This window comes from Cetorhinus maximus, unplaced genomic scaffold (assembly GCF_964194155.1).
Source record: "Cetorhinus maximus unplaced genomic scaffold, sCetMax3.hap1.1 HAP1_SCAFFOLD_167, whole genome shotgun sequence".
Taxonomy (NCBI): domain Eukaryota; kingdom Metazoa; phylum Chordata; class Chondrichthyes; order Lamniformes; family Cetorhinidae; genus Cetorhinus; species Cetorhinus maximus.
The window spans coordinates 96665-116315 of NW_027596153.1; the positions used below are offsets into that span (position 1 = coordinate 96665).

General features: G+C 46.2%; 1 long non-coding RNA gene across 1 annotated transcript in view; it reads right to left on the reverse strand.

The window, feature by feature from the left end:
* Window positions 1-4970: 4970 nt before the first annotated feature.
* The window catches only part of LOC144672956 (uncharacterized), a 506434-nt gene continuing 491753 nt past the window's right edge, over window positions 4971-19651 (reverse strand). Inside the window, exons 2-3 of the long non-coding RNA XR_013574221.1 lie at window positions 12253-12400; window positions 4971-5208 (exon numbers count right to left, since the gene is read on the reverse strand). This is a non-coding gene — a long non-coding RNA (uncharacterized LOC144672956). The remainder of the gene's footprint in view (window positions 5209-12252; window positions 12401-19651) is intronic.

The window sequence follows — 19651 nt, forward strand, 5'->3', positions numbered from 1 at the left end:
ATCATGCGTGATTGAGGAGGAGGGTTAAGTGTTGGGTGGGGGGGCATGGGGTATGGGAATAAGGGGCCCAGAAGGAGGTGGTATACCAGGGCCCATGATTTCTCCCCCTGGCCCTATGTCATCAGCAAATTTAGCTGCCATACATTCGGTCCCTTCATCCGAATTGTTGAAACTATTGTAAATAGTTGAGGCCCCAGCACTGATCTTGTGGGATTCCACTAGTTCCAGCTTGTCAACCTGAAAATGACCCATTTATCCCTGCTCTCTGCTTCCTGTTAGCTAACCAATCCTTTATCCATGCCACTGTTTTACTCCCTAGACCACAGACTCTTATCTTGTGCAGTAACCTTTGATGTGGCACCTTATCAAATACCTTGTGGAAATCCAAGTACACCACATCTACAGGTGCCCCTTTATCCTTGCTTGTTACTTCCTCAAAAAACTCTAATAAATTAGTTAAACACGATTTCATAAAACCATGTTGGCTCTGCCTGATTGCATTATGATTTTCTAAATGTCCTATTACCTCCTTAATAGTGGATTCTAGCATTTTCCCAATGATAGATGTTAGACTAACTGGCCTATTGCTTTTGGTTTTCTATCTCCTCTCTTGAATAGAGGTGTTACATTTGCAATTATCCAATCTGCTGGGACCTTTCCAAAATCCAAGAAATTTTGAAAGATTAGAACCAATGCATCTCCTATCTCTGCAGCCACTTCTGTTAAGGCCCTAGGATGTAGGCCACCAGGTCATGGGCACTTGTCAGCCTTTAGTTCTAATAGCTTTCCCAGTACCTTTTCCTTAGTGGTTGTCATTGTTTTAAGTTCCTCTTTCCCTTTTACTTCTTGATTTTCAAGTATTCTTGGGATGTTTTTTGTGCCTTCTGTGGTGAAGATAGGCACAAAATACCTGTTCAACATTTCTACCATTTCCTTGTTTCTGTTTTTAACTCCCCAGTCTCAGCCCCTAAGAGACCAACACTCACCTTAGTTACTCTTTTCCCTTTTAAATACTTGTAGAAACTCTTACTATATGTTTTTATATTCCTCGCTAGCTTTCTCTCATACTCTAATTTCTCCCTCATTTTCCAAGTCATTCTTTGCTGGTTTCTAAAACCTACCCAATCTCCTGACCTAACACTAATCTTCACTGGTATCAGTAGTCAGAGAATTTTGTGTATAATTAATGAACAGCACTGCGATGTACCATCAATGACCAGAGAGCCATGGTAAACTAACAATCAGCAAAGTTATTATATAACATCAGTTACTACAAGAATGCTTCATCATCAATGATCAGCTGCGATATGCCATCAAGGGACTCGAGGGGTAAAATTACAGAGAGAGTTTACACAAACTGGAATTATAATCCATGGAATTTAGAGGATTGAGTGGTGATTTGATCAAAGTTCTCAAGATTTTAAGGGGAACAGTAGGGTAGATTGGAAGAAACTATTCCCATTGGTCAGGGAGTCTAGGAGCAGGGAGCAGAGAGTAAAAATGAGATCCAGTCATTTCAGGAGTAAGATTGGGAAACAATGCTACACACAAAGGCTGGGAGAAGTGTGGGACTCTCTTCTATAAACTGCAATTGATGCTAATTGCTGAACTGTTCATTTTAAATCTGAGGTTTTTGCTATCCGAGGTATTAAGCGATATCGGGCAAAGGCAGGTATCTGCATATGGGTCACAGATCAACCACAATCTTATTAAATGACAGAACAGACTCAGGGGCTTGAATGGCCTGTTCTGTTCCTATGACCCTGTACTCAGTACTGGTCAAAATCTTGGAACGTCAGCCCTAACATTCCAGGGTGCCATCGCCACACGGTCAGCAGCATGTCAAAACACCAGCACCTACTAGAGGAGTTCAAGATGAGTGATAAATGGCAGTGTTGTCAACCACAGCCACATTTCGTTAGTGAATTAGAAAAGGACTACGGATAGACTGAAGGCTGGGATAGGAAGCAGGTCAGATAAATGGGTTTACCAGTTGAAGGGACTTTGGGATAGTTTATACTCCCAAATGAAGATGACAAATTTGGTGGTGCCTCCTGTTCCCAGTGGCAGTGTTGGTGGTTCCTGTTCCCAGTGATGGTGTTGTTGTTTCCTGTTCCCAGTGACAGTGTTGTTGTTTCCTGTTCCCAGTGACTGTGTTGGTGATGTTTCCTGTTCCCGGTGATGGTGTTGTTGTTTCCTGTTCCCAGTGACCCCGTTGGTGGTGTTTCCTGTTCCCAGTGGCGGTGTTGGTGTTTTCTGTTCCCAGTGGCGGTGTTGGTGGTTCCTGTTCCCAGTGACGGTGTTGTTGTTTCCTGTTCCCAGTGACGGTGTTGTTGTTTCCTGTTCCCAGTGACGGTGTTGTTGTTTCCTGTTCCCAGTGACTGTATTGGTGATGTTTCCTGTTCCCGGTGATGGTGTTGTTGTTTCCTGTTCCCAGTGATGGCGTTGGTGGTGTTTCCAGTTCCCAGTGGCGGTGTTGGTGTTTCCTATTCCCAGTGGCAGTGTTGGTGGTTCCTGTTCCCAGTGATGGTGTTGTTGTTTCCTGTTCCCAGTGGCGGTGTTGTTGTTTCCTGTTCCCAGTGACTGTGTTGGTGATGTTTCCTGTTCCCGGTGATGGTGTTGTTGTTTCCTGTTCCCAGTGACGGCGTTGGTGGTGTTTCCTGTTCCCAGTGGCGGTGTTGGTGTTTCCTGTTCCCAGTGGCAGTGTTGGTGGTTCCTGTTCCCAGTGACGGTGTTGTTGTTTCCTGTTCCCAGAGATGATGTTGGTGGTTCCCATTCCCAGTGACGGTGCTGGTGGTTCTGGTTCCTGTTCCTAGTGATGGTGATGATGGTTCCTGTTCCCAGTGATGGTGATGATGGTTCCTGTTCCCAGTGACGGTAATGATGGTTCCTGTTCCCAGTGGCGGTGTTGGTGGTTCCTGTTCCCAGTGACGGCGTTGTTGTTTCCTGTTCCCAGTGGCGGTGTTGGTGGTTCCTGTTCCCAGTGACAGTGGTGTTGTTTCCTGTTCCCAGTGACGATATTGGTGGTTCCCATTCCCAGTGATGGTGTTGGTGGTTCTGGTTCCTGTTCTCAGTGTTGGTGCTGTTGTTTCTTGTTCCCAGTGATGGTGTTGTTGTTTCCTGTTCCCGGTGATGGTGTTGTTATTTCCTGTTCCCAGTGACGGCGTTGGTGGTGTCTCCTGTTCCCAGTGGCAGTGATGATGGTTCCTGTTCCCAGTGACAGCATTGGTGGTTCCTGTTCCCAGTGACGGTGTTGGTGTTTCCTGTTCCCAGTGGCGGTGTTGGTGGTTACTTTTCCCAGTGACAGTGTTGGTGTTTCCTGCTCCCAGTGACGGTGTTGTTGTTTCCTGTACCCAGCAGCGGTGTTGGTGGTTCCTATTCCCAGTGGCGATGTTGGTGTTTCCTGTTCCCAGTGGTGGTGTTGGCGGTATTTCCTGTTCCCAGTGGTGGTGTTGGTGTTTCCTGTTCCCGGTGATGGTGTTGGTGGTTCCTGTTCCCAGTGATGGTGTTGGTGGTTCCTGTTCCCAGTGATGGTGTAGGTGTTTCCTGTTCCCAGTGACGGTGTTGGTGACTCCTGTTCCCAGTGATGGTGTTTGGGGTTCCTGTTCCCAGTGATGGTGTTGGTGGTTCCTGTTCCCAGTGGCTGTGTTGGTGGTTCCTGTTCCCAGTGATGGTGTTGGTTGTGCTTCCTGTTCCCAGTGATGGTGTTGGTAGTACTTCCCGTTCCCAGTGACGGTGTTGGTGATTCCTGTTCCCAGTGATGGTGTTGGTGGTTCCTGTTCCCAGTGAAGGTGTTGTTGATTCCTGTTCCCAGTGATGGTGTTGGTGGTTCCTGGTTTTCTTATATTCACTTCGCTGGCTAGGCCAGCATTTATTGCCCACCCCTAGTTGCCCTTGAGAAGGTGAACCACTGCAGTCCATGTGGTGTAGGTACACCTACAGTGCTGTTAGGTGTTTCCTGTTCCCAGTGACAGTGCAGTTGATTCCTGTTGCCAGTGACAGTGTTAATGGTTCCTGTTTCCAGTGACAGTGTTGTGTTTACACAGTCATTATGTAACTACAATTAGACAGGGAAATTGAGTGCTATTAACCCTTTGGATTCTGACACCTTTAAAACAGTGTGCACCGCAATTACCCATGAAGCTGTAAATTGCCTACAAATCCCCTCCTTTCTGGAGGCTCTCCCATGAGGTGCTGATTGTGGGGTGGGGTGGGGGGTGGGGGGTGATTCAAGGGTGTCTGATGGGGTGGGTGATTCAGGGGTGTCTGGCAGGGTGGTGATTCAGGCATTTCTCACAGGAGGGGGTGATTCAGGGGGGTAATTCAGGGGGGTCTCATGAGGGTGGCAGTTCAGGGGGTCTGACAGAAGGGGATGATTCAGGGTGAACCACACAGGAGGGAGTAATTCAGGGAGTCTTACAGGGACGGTTACTCAGGGGGTCTCATGGCGGACGGGTAATTCAGGGGATGTCACAAGGGGTTATTTCAGTGGGTCTTATGGAGGGGGGGGTGGATAATTCAGGGGGTGTCTGACAGGAGTGAAGGGGTGCAGTCTGGGTCCAGGGAGGCTGTAACATTTCACAAGTGTCCCAGGGAACTCCTGCTCCTCGTGACCCAATCAACGGAAGTTTATGGTTTAAATGCCTCACTCACACTCAGTCTTAATCATATTATAGGATGTCCACTTGCACAAAAACCTTGCCAAGCTACATCAGAAAGAGTGGGGAATTTAAAATTCCACCGGATACCATGATGGCATTTCAGCCTCGTACCCCCAGAGTTAGCCTCTGGCTAACTGATCTAGTGACATTACCACTACACCACGATTGCCCCCAGAAAGGGCGGGGGTGTGAGCAGCTCAATAATCTGCTGATATTTTACAGCTGTCCTCTGGATTCTGTCAGCTCAGAGCCAGTTCTCTATTGCCTCAATGATTGAATGAGATTCTGGATATTCAATAAGTTGTAAATAGGTTTTCTCAATTTATTAGCTGAACACTGAACATCCCAGAGCGCAAAAGCTGATTAACTGATCATTCATTTCTAGGGGGTTTGCGGGATCTTGCTGTGCGATGACTGTACCATCTGCTCTGGTTCATCTCACAGGAAATCTGATCAAAAGCTCCAGATGCATGTTCCTTTTCCAATCAGAGGGTTAGTTCCTCACCTGTTCCAGGTGTGCAACATATCAGGGTTACTGTTCGCACATCTGTAATGTTTAAAACGTTGCTATTATCTCAGTGAATGGGTGTTCAGCATTAAGCTCCTCCTTGATTCTTTGCTGGTAATATGACAATGTCCTTACATTCAGCAGCTGCTTCTGCAACTAGGGAATCGACACTGTGAGCACATCCTGCGTTTCCCATCAACATTACGGGGTGGACTCCGGGGGGGTTTGGCTGCCAAACCACGACCTTAACTCCAACCATTCCCTCAGCAACCATGTTGTGGCATCTTCGTTGTGCTAGGTCCAGCACAGATACTCACTGAGGATCTAGGAGCTCCCAGTCAGAAAGGCTATGACTGGGTGAAACCCTGAACATTAGTGTAAATGTGGGCCTGGCAGAGTAGAAGGTTGGGCGGTTGGGGGGGTGGGGGGGGGGGGGGCGCGGAGAGTTCTGGAGAGAGGATATATAGGCTAACAAAGCAAAAGGATATGGAAGCCTTGCAGGGCAGCTATTTAGATAATGATGTCCAGAGTGTGACAGGAAGGTACAGGGTGTACAAACATAAAAAAAAGCAGCAAACAGAATCAAAAGGGGAAAAAATGGTAAAAAAAAAGCAAAGTTAAATGCACTTCGTATTCGGAACAAAATAACTGAATTAACGACACAAATAGAGGTTATTGGGTATGATCTTATAGTCATTATAGAGACGTGGTTACAAGGAGATCAAAGCTGGGAACTAAGTATTCAGGGGTATGTGACTTTTCGAAAGGACAGGCAGAAGGAAAGGGTGGTGAGGTAGCTTTGTTAGTACGAGATGGAGTAAGTACGACAGCAAGAAAGGATCTTGGATCGGGAGATGTAGAATCCATATGGGTGGAGGTAAGAAATAACAAAGGGAAGGAGACACTGTTGGGAGTAGTCTATAGGCCCCCTGACAGTAGCTATTGTATAGGACAGAGAATCAGGAGATAATTAGGGCATATAAAAAGGCAGTACATTAATCATGGGTGACTTTAATCTTCATGTAGATTGGGAAAATCAAATTGGCAGAGGTAGACATGAGCAAGAATTCATAGAGTGTATTCAGGACAGTTTCCTAGAACAATATGTTGTGAATCCAATCCAACAGGCTATTTTGGATCTGCTAACGTGTAATGAGGCAGGTTTAATAAATGATCTCAGAGTAAAGGATCCCCTAGGAAACAGTGACCATAATATAGTAGAATTTAGCATTCAGTTTGAGAGTGAGAAACTTGGGTCAGAAACAACTGCGCTAAACTTAAATAAGGGTAGTTACAAAGGAATGAGGGCAGATTTGGCAGGAGTGGACTGGGAAAGGAGTTTAGCAGAAAAGACAATTGATGAACAATGGCAGATCTTTAAGAAAATAGTTCATGACTCTCAACAAAGATATATCCCCAGTGAGAAAGAAGGGTTCTAGGAAGGGGATAAACCAACCATGGTTAACCAAGGAAGTTAAGGATAATATCAGATTGAAAGAAAAAACATACAATGTGGCAACGATTAGTGGTAAACCAGAGGATTGGGAAAGTTTTAAAAACCAACAAAAGATGATTTAAAAAAATAGGAGGAGAAAATAAACTTTGAGGGTAAACTAGCAAGTAATATAAAAACAGGCAGTAAGAGCTTCTTTAAGTGTATAAAAAGGAAGAGAGAGGCCAAAGCGAACATAGGCCCCTTAGAGAATGAGGCTGGGTAAATAATGATGGGGAACCAGGGAATGGCAGAGGAGTTGAATAAATATTTTGCTTCAGTCTTCACAGTAGAAGACACTAATAGCATTCCAAAAATACTAAATAATCAAGGGGAAAAGTCGGGGGTGGGTGTGGAGGAAATAAATACAATAACTATTACTAGAGAAAACTTAATAGGGAAACTAATGAGGCTAAAGGCCAATAAGTGCCCTGGACCTGATGGGTTGCATCCTAGGATATTGAAGGAAGTAGCTACAGAGACAGTGGATGCACAGGTAGTAATCTTCCAATAACCCTTAGATTCTGGAAAAGTCCCAGCGGATTGGACAATGGCAAATATAAATTCAAAAAGGGAGGGAGACAAAAAACAGGTAACTATAGGCCAGTTAGCTTAACATCTAATTGTCTATTATAAAGGATGTAATAGCAAAGCATTTAAAAATACATAATATAATCAATCAGAGTCTGCATGGCTTCATGAAGGGGAAATCATGCCTGACAAATGTATTAGAATTCTTTTAGGAGGTTAACAAGCAGGATAGATAAAGGGGAACCAGTAGATGTAATATATTTGGATTTCCAAAAGGCGTTCGATAAGGTGCCACACGTAAGACTACTTAATAAGATGAGTCCATGGTGTTGGGGGTAGTATATTAGCATGGATAGAAGATTGGCTAACTAATAGAAGACAGAGAGTTGGGATAAGGGGATCATTTTCGGGATGGCAAACTGTAACTAGTGGAGTACCACAGGGATCAGTGCTGGGGTCACAATTATTTACAATATATATTATTAAAGACTTGGATGAGAGAAGAGAATGTAAAATCACCAAGTTTGCGCATAACACAAAAATAGGTGGGAAGGCAAGTGGTGAGGATGACACAAGGAGTCTATAGAGGGATATAGACAGGTTCAATGAGTGGGCAAAAACTTGGCAGATGGAATATAATGTGGGAAAATGTGAGGTTATGCATTTTAGCAGGAGGAATAGAGGAGCTGAACATTATTTACATGGAGAAAGACTGCAGAAAGCTGCAGCACAGAGGGATTTGGGAGTCCTCATGCATGAATCCCAAAAAGCTGAGATACAAATTCAGCAGGTAATAGGGAAGGAAAATGGAATGTTGGCCTTTATTTCAAAGGGAATGGAGTATAAAAATAGAGATGTCTCGCTAAAACTAACAAGGCACCAGTTAGACCACATCTAGAACACTGTGAACAGTTTTGGTCCACTTATGTCAGGAAATGTATACTAGCATTGGAGGCAGTCCAGAGAAGGTTCACGAGGTTGATCCTGGGTATGGGGGGATGTTCTAATGAGGAGAGGTTGAGTAGTTTGGGCCTGCACTCATTAGAATTTAGGAGAATGAGAGGCGACCTTATTGAAACATATAAGATTCTTAGGGGGCTTGACAGGGTAAATGCTGAGAGGCTGATTCCCCTTGTGGGGGAGTCTAGGACCAGAGGGCATAATTTCAGAGTAAGGGGGCGTCCATTTAAAACAGAGATGAGGAGGAATTTCTTCTCTCAGAGCGTAGTGAGTCTGTGGAATTCTTTACCGCAGAGGGTCGTAGAGGCTGGGTCATTAAGTATACTTAAGGCTGAGATAGACAGATTTTTAAACAGTAAGGGAATCAAGGGGAAAAGGCAGGAAAGTGGAGTTGAGAATTATCAGATCAGCTATGATATTGAATGGCGGAGCAGACTCGATGGGCCAAATGGCCTACTTCTGCTCCCACATCTTATGGTCTTAGGGTGAGGCCCATGTCTCCACAGAGGCTAGAGAACCAATCGCTCTCAGCTAAGGGGACCACCTCTGCGGACCAGGCTTCAGGGAAAAGCTATGATTAGAGAACTTTGCTTGTGAGCCGGCATTGGAGATGGTCCCCACACATACTTTGGAGGTGATGGACAAATGGGAGGAGTTCACTCCCCACATCTGCAATGTATTGTGGGGATTTTCTCATGGCCCACAGAACACCATGGAGACAGTGACAGCCTCAGAGATGACGACAGCAGCAAGACTCAAGGAACAACTTTGAAGGACGTCTGGCATTAAGAGCACAGGCAAAGCCACTTTGAGCAGGACAATTTGACAGGACCTTCCTAGACCAGGTTAGGAATATTTGGTTGACTGACAATGACCCAGTAACTTCTCGCAGCCCATGCTGAATAGGTACAGATGGCACTTTCCATCCAGAGAGTAGCGTACGTCAATGTTCCAATGTCTAAATGAGATAGTTTTAGACATAGGCCCAAGTGGTGACGGAGAAAGAATACGAGAGCCGAGGAGGTAATTGTAGCCTCTATTGATATTCAGTGGAAACAGTGGCCGGGATTTTCTGGCTGTAGGGGTTGTGGCAGCCCAGCCAAGCCTTTTGGCAAAACCGATGATCCCGTCAGCAGGTGGGACCGGAAAACCCCGCTCAGTGTCTTGACTTACCTTGGCCACCCCTGTGAGGTCATTATATTTTTTCCTGACCTGTGTCGCAGCTTTTGAATTTGTGAAGTTTGACTCAGTACTTTAAAAACCTCTTTCCTATTACTGCTATGCAGTGTCTTACACTCAGTATCCAACAGTCTGACTTTTAGTTCTGAGTTCACCCAGGTGCAGAGAGACAATATAAAATAAAGGGTACAATTGTAAAGGAAGTGCAGGAGCAGAGGAACTCTCAAATCTAGACCCCTCCCTGCATCCAGGGTGTTAAGGAGCTTACAGGGCAGGATGAGGTAAAAATGGGAAGGTTATGTCAGAGAGCAAGAGCTCAACACTGCAGAAAGCTAAGGGGAGTATAGAAAGTGCAGAGGTGAAATTAGAAAAAAAGGAAATCAGGAATGTAAAGAGAGGGCATGAATAAATGTTGCTAAATCAAATCAAGTAAACCGAAAGATGTTTTGCAAATACAGAAAGAGTAAAATGACAACGAAGGAAAGAGTCAGGCCAATTAGCAATGGTACGAATAACTTATGTGCAGAGGCAGGTGTGGGCATAGTTCAAATGTATACTTTGCGTCTGTTTTCACAAAAGAAGAACAAAGAAGACACTGTGGTTATGGGAGAAGAATGTGAAATATTGATATAAACATAGTGAGAGAGGAAATATTAAGGGGTTTAGCATTTTTGAAATTTGGATAAACCACCAGGCTCAGGTGAAATGGATCCCAAACTGTAAAGAGAAGCAATGGAGGAAATAGCAGAGACTCTGACCTTCGTTTTCCAATCCTCTCTGGCTACAGGTGCAATGCCAGAGGACTAGAGGACCGAGTAATTATAGATCAGTTGTGTAACCTTGGTGGTAGGCAAATTATTGGAAAAAATTCTCAGGAAGAGGATTAATGATCATTTAGAAAGGCACAGATTGATCAAGGACAGTCAGCGGGGATTTGTTAAGGAAAGGTCGTGTCTGACTAACTTGATTGAATTTTTTGATGAGGTAACATGGAGGGTCGATGGGGGTTGGGCATTTGATTAGTCTACCTGGATTTTAACAAAGCTTTTAACAAGATACCACATGGCAGACTAGTCAGAAAATTAAAAGCTCATGGGATCCAAGGGAAAATGGCAATTTGGATCCAAATTGGCTCAGTGACAGGAAAAGGGTTAGAGTCGATGGGTGTGTCTGGAAGGCTGTTTCCAGCAGGGGTCCACAGGGCAAGCTGGATCTCTTGCTTTATGTGGTATTTAAATGATTTAAAATTAAATGTCGAGGGCATGATTAAGAAGTTTGTAGATGACATAGAAATTTTGTGTGGTTGATAATGAAGAAAGCTTCAGGAAGATATCAAAGGACTGGTCAGTTGGGCAGAATAGTGACAAATAGAATTCAATCTGGAGAAATGAGAGGTGATTTATTTCAGGATGGTAAACAAGGCAAGGGGATAGACAATAAATGGTAAGTTACTGAAAAGTGTAGAGGAGCAGAGGAACCTTGGAGAGTATGTCTACAGATCCCTGGAGGGAGCAGGACAGCTCAACAAGGTGGACAAGTAGGCCTATTAGCTGAGGCCTAGAGTAAAAAAGCAGGGAGGTGATGCTGGAACTGTAGGCTGCAGTTAGAGTATTCTGTACAGTTCTGGTCACCACATTAGAGGAAAGATGTTACCATGCTAGAGAGGTTGTAGTGGAGATTTAAAAGGGTGTTGCTAGGACCAGAGAATCTTAGCGATGAGGAAGGATTGAACAGGCTGGGGTTGTTTCTTTGGAATAGAGGAGGCTGAGGGGAGATTTAATTGAGGCATATAAAATTAGGAGGAATGCAGATAGAGTGGATCAGAAAGACATTTAGTAGAGAAATCAATAATTGGTGGAAGGATTAGCTGGGAGATGTCTCCCTGGATGGGGCCAGAAGTCCGGCCTCCAGCCAACTAATGCTCCACAGTGTGACTTTACAGGTGGGAGCCCCTGCAGTCTGAAAAATCCTGCCCCATGTTTCAACTGATCCTGCCACCGTCAAAGATTAGTGTACATAAACCCCCAGCTCTCGCTGTTCTTGCACCCCCTTTAATATTGCATCATTTTGTTCACATTCTCTCCCCTCGTTCTTGAGCTACTTCACTCTTCTCTGCTTTAAATTTCATCTACCTGAAGTCTGCCCATTTTATAGAATCATTTACTAGTTTACCCAGTCTTACTCATTATTTCACACCTTTCCAAATTCCGTACCATCTGCAAACTTTGAAATTATGCCTTGTGTATCAAAGTCCGGCTTGTTGATATTCTTGGATGGAGCAGCGCTCCTGATACAACCCCTTGGAAGCTTTTATGAGAAACACAATGGAAGAATCTGCCGCTTTCTGAATGATCACAGAGAAGCTTATGAACCAAACACTAATGCTAGTTCAGTCAGTGGGAGATTAGCAGTGCATTTGCTTGGTTAGCTATGGCAACCCTTTCTGGAAGAATCAACAATACTGCACCTCTTGTTGAAGTTAGAAAGTGAAATAAAATTCTAAAAGCACAAAGAGAGAGCTGATTATAGAATGAAACTAAGGAGTGAGATTTTTTACACCAGTAGCTATTTATTGGCAATCATTTATGCTCAGAATTCTGAATCTATTGCACTGATTACTTTACTAACCATTTCTGCAAGAGCTTCAAACATACCTTTCATTATCATCTGCAAATATTTAGGATGCTAATTAAACCATGTCTGTAATTAAAATAAAACTCTCCTTGGAGTACATGACATATTCAGAAAACCGAATTGACTGTGTCAATCAAGCACTTTGATAAACTGGAAGCGGAACCATGGGTTTACTGCAGCCAAACACACACCAGAACCTAGAGGGAGTTAGAAGTCAACACAAACAAAAATACCAAAACAAGTGCCGCACTGAAGTTCTGGATCCAGGGAAAGGTTGGACCTCTTACCATCGTCCTTTGAGTTATTCTCTTCCAAGCTCATCTGCTCAGCAAGTTGGGAGAGAGAGTCATCGAGAGGCCGACTACTGCGTAGGGTGGCCGACAACCTGCGTTTGATGATTCTTATCCTATCCATTGCATTTCCAGGGTGCAGTGCCTGCAAATAGATGCAGAGTGGAGGACAATCATGTCAGATCAATGTTAATGGTTCAGGTTGATAGGGCCCTGCATCAGCACTGGAAGAACGAACAGGAGAAGAGAAAAGAGGGCGGGAGAATCAATGCCCAAGTTCACAAGTAAAGAAAATGAATAGCACACAAGAACATCCAATAGAGAAAAACAGAGCCTTCACCCAACTGCTGGATATGGGTGTACATACTCCAGACAAACCCCTCTCTCACACCTTCTCATCTCAGCTCATTAATATATCCTGCTATTCCTTTCCAAAAGATTTATCCAGCTTCCCCTTCAATGCATCTTGGAACTGAGTGGGAAATGATTAAATGGCAAATATTTGTGGAATAAAAGGAGCACCAAGTCAAAATGAGAGGAATAAAATGCATCAATCAGACAAGGAGAGTGTATAAATGGGTAAAGCAGAAGAACTGAGAGAGAAGGAAGCATGGAAGAAAGCTGAGCAGAACAGGAAACAAGAAAACAGAACAGGGCACAAGAGAGCAAAACAAAACAGAACAGAACAAAGCAGGACAGAACAGAACAGGAAAGAGCAGAACAGAGCAGAGCAGAGCAGAACAGAACAGAACAGAACAGAACAGAACACAGAACAGAGTAAAGCAGAGCCTAACACAGCAGAGAAGAGCAGAACAGAACACAACAGTAAACAACAGAGCAGAGTAGAGCAGGACACAGCAGAACAGGACAAAAAGAAGAGAGCAGAGCAGAAGAGAATAGAGTGGGACAGAACAGAACAGAGAAGAACGTTACAGAACAGAACAGAGCAGAACAGAATAGAGCAAAACAGAACAGGGCAGAGGAGAAGGGAACAGAGTGGAACACAACAGAACATGCAGAACAGGGCAGAGGAGAAGAGAACAGGACAGAACAGAGTGGAACCGAACACAACAAAAGAGAGCAGAGAAGAACAGAGCAAAATAGAGCAGAACAAAGGAGAACAGATAGGAACAGAGAAGAACAGAACAGAACAGAGCCAAACAGAGGAGAGCATAACAGAGTTGAACAGAGCAAAACAGAGCATAGCAAAACCCAGCAGAACAGAACAGAACCAGAGCTGGGAGGAACGGAACAGAGTGGAACAGAACACAACGGAGCAGAACAGAACAAATACAACAGAAAACAACAGAGCAGAAGGAGGAGAACAGAGCAGGACAGAACAAAAAGAAAAGAGCAGAACAAAAGGGAACGGAACAGAACAGAGAAGAACATAACAGAATAGAACAAAGCAGAACAAAACAGAGCAGAACAGAGCAGAACAGAGCAGAACAGAGCAGAACAGAGCAGAAAAGAGCAGAACAGAGCAGAACAGAGCAGAACAGAGCAGAACAGTGCAGAGCAGTGGAGAGCAGATCAGGACAGTGCAGAGCAGACCAGAGCAGTGCAGAGCAGAGCAGAGCAGATCAGGACAGCGCAGAGCAGAGCAGAGCAGAACAGAGCAGAGCAGAGCAGTGCAAAGCAGAGCAGTGCAGAGCAGAACAGAGCAGAGCAGAGCAGAACAGAGCAGAGCAGAGCAGAGCAGAGCAGAACAAAACAATGCAGAGCAGAGCAGAACAGAACAGTGCAGGGCAGAGCAGAACATTATAGAACAGAACAGAACAGAACAGAATAGAACAGAACAGAACAGTGCAGAGCAGAACAGAACAGTGCTGTGCAGTGCAGTGCAGAGCAGAACAGAGCAGAGCAGAACAGAACAGAGCAGAGCAGAGCAGAACAGAACAAAAAAATGCAGAGCAGAGCAGAACAGTGCAGGGCAGAGCAGAACATTATAGAACAGAGCAGAACAGAATAGAACAGAAAGAACAGAACAGTGCAGAGCAGAGCAGAGCAGAGCAGAACAGAACAGAGCAGAGCAGAGCATTACAGAGCAGAGCAGAACAGAGCAGAACAGAGCAGAGCAGAACAGAGCAGAACAGAACAGAACAGAGCAGAACAGAGCAGAACAGAGCAGAACAGAGCAGAACAGAGCAGAACAGAGCAGAGCAGAGCAGAACAGAACAGAGCAGAGCAGAGCAGAACAGAACAAAAAAATGCAGAGCAGAGCAGAACAGTGCAGGGCAGAGCAGAACATTATAGAACAGAGCAGAACAGAATAGAACAGAAAGAACAGAACAGTGCAGAGCAGAGCAGAGCAGTGCAGAGCAGAGCAGAGCAGAGCAGAGCAGAACAGAACAGAACAGAACAGAACAGAACAGAACAGAACAGAGCAGAGCAGAACAGAACAGACCAGAGCAGACCAGAGCAGACCAGAGCAGAGCAGAACAGAGCAGAACAGAGCAGAACAGAGCAGAACAGAGCAGAACAGAGCAGAACAGAGCAGAACAGAGCAGAACAGAACAGAACAGAGCAGAACAGAGCAGAACAGAGCAGAAGAGAGCCGAGCAGAACAGAGCAGAGCAGAGCAGAAGAGAGCAGAGCAGAGCAGAACAGAATAGAACAGAGCAGAACAGAGCAGAACAGTGCAGAGCAGTGGAGAGCAGATCAGGACAGTGCAGAGCAGACCAGAGCAGTGCAGAGCAGAGCAGAGCAGATCAGGACAGCGCAGAGCAGAGCAGAACAGAGCAGAGCAGAGCAGTGCAAAGCAGAGTAGTGCAGAGCAGAACAGAGCAGAGCAGAACAGAACAGAGCAGAGCAGATCAAAACAATGCAGAGCAGAGCAGAACAGAACAGTGCAGGGCAGAGCAGAACATTATAGAACAGAACAGAACAGAACAGAATAGAACAGAACTGAACAGTGCAGAGCAGAACAGAACAGTGCAGAGCAGAACAGAGCAGAACAGAACAGAGCAGAGCAGAGCAGAACAGAACAGAACAAAAAAATGCAGAGCAGTGCAGAACAGTGCAGGGCAGAGCAGAACATTATAGAACAGAGCAGAACAGAATAGAACAGAACAGTGCAGAACAGAACAGAGCAGAGCAGAGCATTACAGAGCAGAGCAGAACAGAGCAGAGCAGAGCAGAACAGAATAGAACAGAGCAGAACAGAAAAGAGCAGAACAGAGCAGAACAGAGCAGAACAGTGCAGAGCAGTGGAGAGCAGATCAGGACAGTGCAGAGCAGACCAGAGCAGTGCAGAGCAGAGCAGAGCAGATCAGGACAGCGCAGAGCAGAGCAGAGCAGAACAGAGCAGTGCAGAGCAGAGCAGAGCAGTGCAGAGCAGAGCAGTGCAGAGCAGAGCAGAGCAGAGCAGAGCAGAGTAGAACAGAACAGAGCAGAGCAGAGCAGAACAAAACAATGCAGAGCAGAGCAGAACAGAACATTGCAGGGCAGAGCAGAACATTATAGACAGAACAGAACAGAACAGAATAGAACAGAACAGAACAGTGCAGAGCAGAACAGAACAGTGCAGAACAGAACAGAGCAGAGCCGAGCAGAACAGAACAAAAAAATGCATAACAGAGCAGGGCAGAGCAGAACATTATAGAACAGAGCAGAACAGAATAGAACAGAAAGAACAGAACAGTGCAGAGCAGAGCAGAGCAGAGCAGAGCAGAGCAGAGCAGAACAGAACAGAACAGAACAGAGCAGAGCAGAGCATTACAGAGCAGAGCAGAACAGAGCAGAGCAGAACAGAGCAGAACAGAGCAGAACAGAGCAGAACAGAGCAGAACAGAGCAGAACAGAGCAGAACAGAACAGAACAGACCAGAGCAGAACAGAGCAGAACAGAGCAGCACAGAGCAGGGCAAAACAGACCAGAGCAGGGCAAAACAGACCAGAGCAGGGCAAAACAGACCAGAGCAGTGCAAAACAGACCAGAGCAGGGCAAAACAGACCAGAGCAGGGCAAAACAGACCAGAGCAGGGCAAAACAGACCAGAGCAGAACAGAACAGAGCAGAGCAGAACAGAGCAGAGCAGAACAGAATAGAACAGAGCAGAACGGAACAGAACAGAACAGAGCAGAACAGTGCAGATCAGTGCAGACCAGTGCAGAGCAGAGCAGAGCAGAGCAGAGCAGAGCAGTGCAAAGCAGAGCAGAGCAGAGCAGAGCAGAGCAGAACAGAACAGAACAGAACAGAACAGAACAGAACAGAGCAGAGCAGAGCAGAATAGAACAGAGCAGAACAGAACAGAGCAGAACAAAGCAGAACAGAACAGAACAGTGCAGAGCAGAGCAGAAGAGTGCAGAGCAGAACAGAACAGAACAGTGCAGAGCAGAACAGAACAGAACAGTGCAGAGCAGAACAGAACAGTGCAGAGCAGAACAGAACAGAACAACGCAGAGCACAGCAGAGCAAAACAGTGCAGAGCAGAGCAGAACAGTGCTGAGCAGAGCAGACAGAACAGTGCAGAGCAGAACAGAACAGAACAGTGCAGAACAGAGCAGATCAGAACAGAGCAGAGCAGAGCAGAGCAGTGCAGAGCAGAGCAGAGCAGAGCAGATCAGGACAGTGCAGAACAGAGCAGACCAGAGCAGGGCAAAACAGACCAGAGCAGGGCAGAACAGAGCAGAACAGAACAGAAGAGAGCAGAGCAGAACAGAGCAGAGCAGAGCAGAAGAGAGCAGAGCAGACCAGAACAGAATAGAACAGAGCAGAGCAGAGCAGAGCAGAGCAGAGCAGAACAGAGCAGAACAGAGCAGAACAGAGCAGAACAGAGCAGAACAGAGCAGAACAGAATAGAACAGAGCAGAACAGAAAAGAGCAGAACAGAGCAGAACAGAGCAGAACAGTGCAGAGCAGTGGAGAGCAGATCAGGACAGTGCAGAGCAGACCAGAGCAGTGCAGAGCAGAGCAGAGCAGATCAGGACAGCGCAGAGCAGAGCAGAGCAGAACAGAGCAGTGCAGAGCAGAGCAGAGCAGAGCAGAGCAGAGCAGAGTAGAACAGAACAGAGCAGAGCAGAGCAGAACAAAACAATGCAGAGCAGAGCAGAACAGAACATTGCAGGGCAGAGCAGAACATTATAGACAGAACAGAACAGAACAGAATAGAACAGAACAGAACAGTGCAGAGCAGAACAGAACAGTGCAGAACAGAACAGAGCAGAGCCGAGCAGAACAGAACAAAAAAATGCATAACAGAGCAGGGCAGAGCAGAACATTATAGAACAGAGCAGAACAGAATAGAACAGAAAGAACAGAACAGTGCAGTGCAGAGCAGAGCAGAGCAGAGCAGAGCAGAACAGAACAGAACAGAACAGAGCAGAGCAGAGCATTACAGAGCAGAGCAGAACAGAGCAGAGCAGAACAGAGCAGAACAGAGCAGAACAGAGCAGAACAGAGCAGAACAGAGCAGAACAGAGCAGAACAGAGCAGAACAGAACAGAACAGACCAGAGCAGAACAGAGCAGAACAGAGCAGCACAGAGCAGGGCAAAACAGACCAGAGCAGGGCAAAACAGACCAGAGCAGGGCAAAACAGACCAGAGCAGTGCAAAACAGACCAGAGCAGGGCAAAACAGACCAGAGCAGGGCAAAACAGACCAGAGCAGGGCAAAACAGACCAGAGCAGAACAGAACAGAGCAGAGCAGAACAGAGCAGAGCAGAACAGAATAGAACAGAGCAGAACGGAACAGAACAGAACAGAGCAGAACAGTGCAGATCAGTGCAGACCAGTGCAGAGCAGAGCAGAGCAGAGCAGAGCAGAGCAGTGCAAAGCAGAGCAGAGCAGAGCAGAGCAGAGCAGAACAGAACAGAACAGAACAGAACAGAACAGAACAGAACAGAACAGAGCAGAGCAGAGCAGAATAGAACAGAGCAGAACAGAACAGAGCAGAACAAAGCAGAACAGAACAGAACAGTGCAGAGCAGAGCAGAAGAGTGCAGAGCAGAACAGAACAGAACAGTGCAGAGCAGAACAGAACAGAACAGTGCAGAGCAGAACAGAACAGTGCAGAGCAGAACAGAACAGAACAACGCAGAGCACAGCAGAGCAAAACAGTGCAGAGCAGAGCAGAACAGTGCTGAGCAGAGCAGACAGAACAGTGCAGAGCAGAACAGAACAGAACAGTGCAGAACAGAGCAGATCAGAACAGAGCAGAGCAGAGCAGAGCAGTGCAGAGCAGAGCAGAGCAGAGCAGATCAGGACAGTGCAGAACAGAGCAGACCAGAGCAGGGCAAAACAGACCAGAGCAGGGCAGAACAGAGCAGAACAGAACAGAAGAGAGCAGAGCAGAACAGAGCAGAGCAGAGCAGAAGAGAGCAGAGCAGACCAGAACAGAATAGAACAGAGCAGAGCAGAGCAGAGCAGAACAGAGCAGAACAGAGCAGAACAGAGCAGAACAGAGCAGAACAGAGCAGAACAGAGCAGAACAGAGCAGAACAGAGCAGAACAGAGCAGAACAGTGCAGAGCAGTGGAGAGCAGATCAGGACTGTGCAGAGCAGACCAGAGCAGTGCAGAGCAGAGCAGCTCAGGACAGCGCAGAGCAGAGCAGAACAGAGCAGAGCAGAGCAGAGCAGAGCAGAACAGAACAGAACAGAACAGAACAGAACAGAACAGAGCAGAGCAGAGCAGAATAGAACAGAGCAGAACAGAACAGAGCAGAACAAAGCAGAACAGAACAGAACAGTGCAGAGCAGAGCAGAAGAGTGCAGAGCAGAACAGAACAGAACAGTGCAGAGCAGAACAGAACAGAACAGTGCAGAGCAGAACAGAACAGTGCAGAGCAGAACAGAACAGAACAACGCAGAGCACAGCAGAGCAAAACAGTGCAGAGCAGAGCAGAAGAGTGCAGAGCAGAGCAGACAGAACAGTGCAGAGCAGAACAGAACAGAACAGTGCAGAACAGAGCAGATCAGAACAGAGCAGAGCAGAGCAGAGCAGTGCAGAGCAGAGCAGAGCAGAGCAGATCAGGACAGTGCAGAACAGAGCAGACCAGAGCAGGGCAAAACAGACCAGAGCAGGGCAAAACAGACCAGAGCAGAACAGAACAGAGCAGAACAGAACAGAAGAGAGCAGAGCAGAACAGAGCAGAGCAGAGCAGAAGAGAGCAGAGCAGACCAGAACAGAATAGAACAGAGCAGAACAGAACAGAGCAGAACAGAGCAGAACAGAGCAGAACAGAGCAGAACAGTGCAGAGCAGTGGAGAGCAGATCAGGACTGTGCAGAGCAGACCAGAGCAGTGCAGAGCAGAGCAGCTCAGGACAGCGCAGAGCAGAGCAGAACAGAGCAGAACAGAGCAGAGCAGAGCAGTGCAAAGCAGAGTAGTGCAGAGCAGAACAGAGCAGAGCAGAACAGAACAGAGCAGAGCAGAGCAGATCAAAACAATGCAGAGC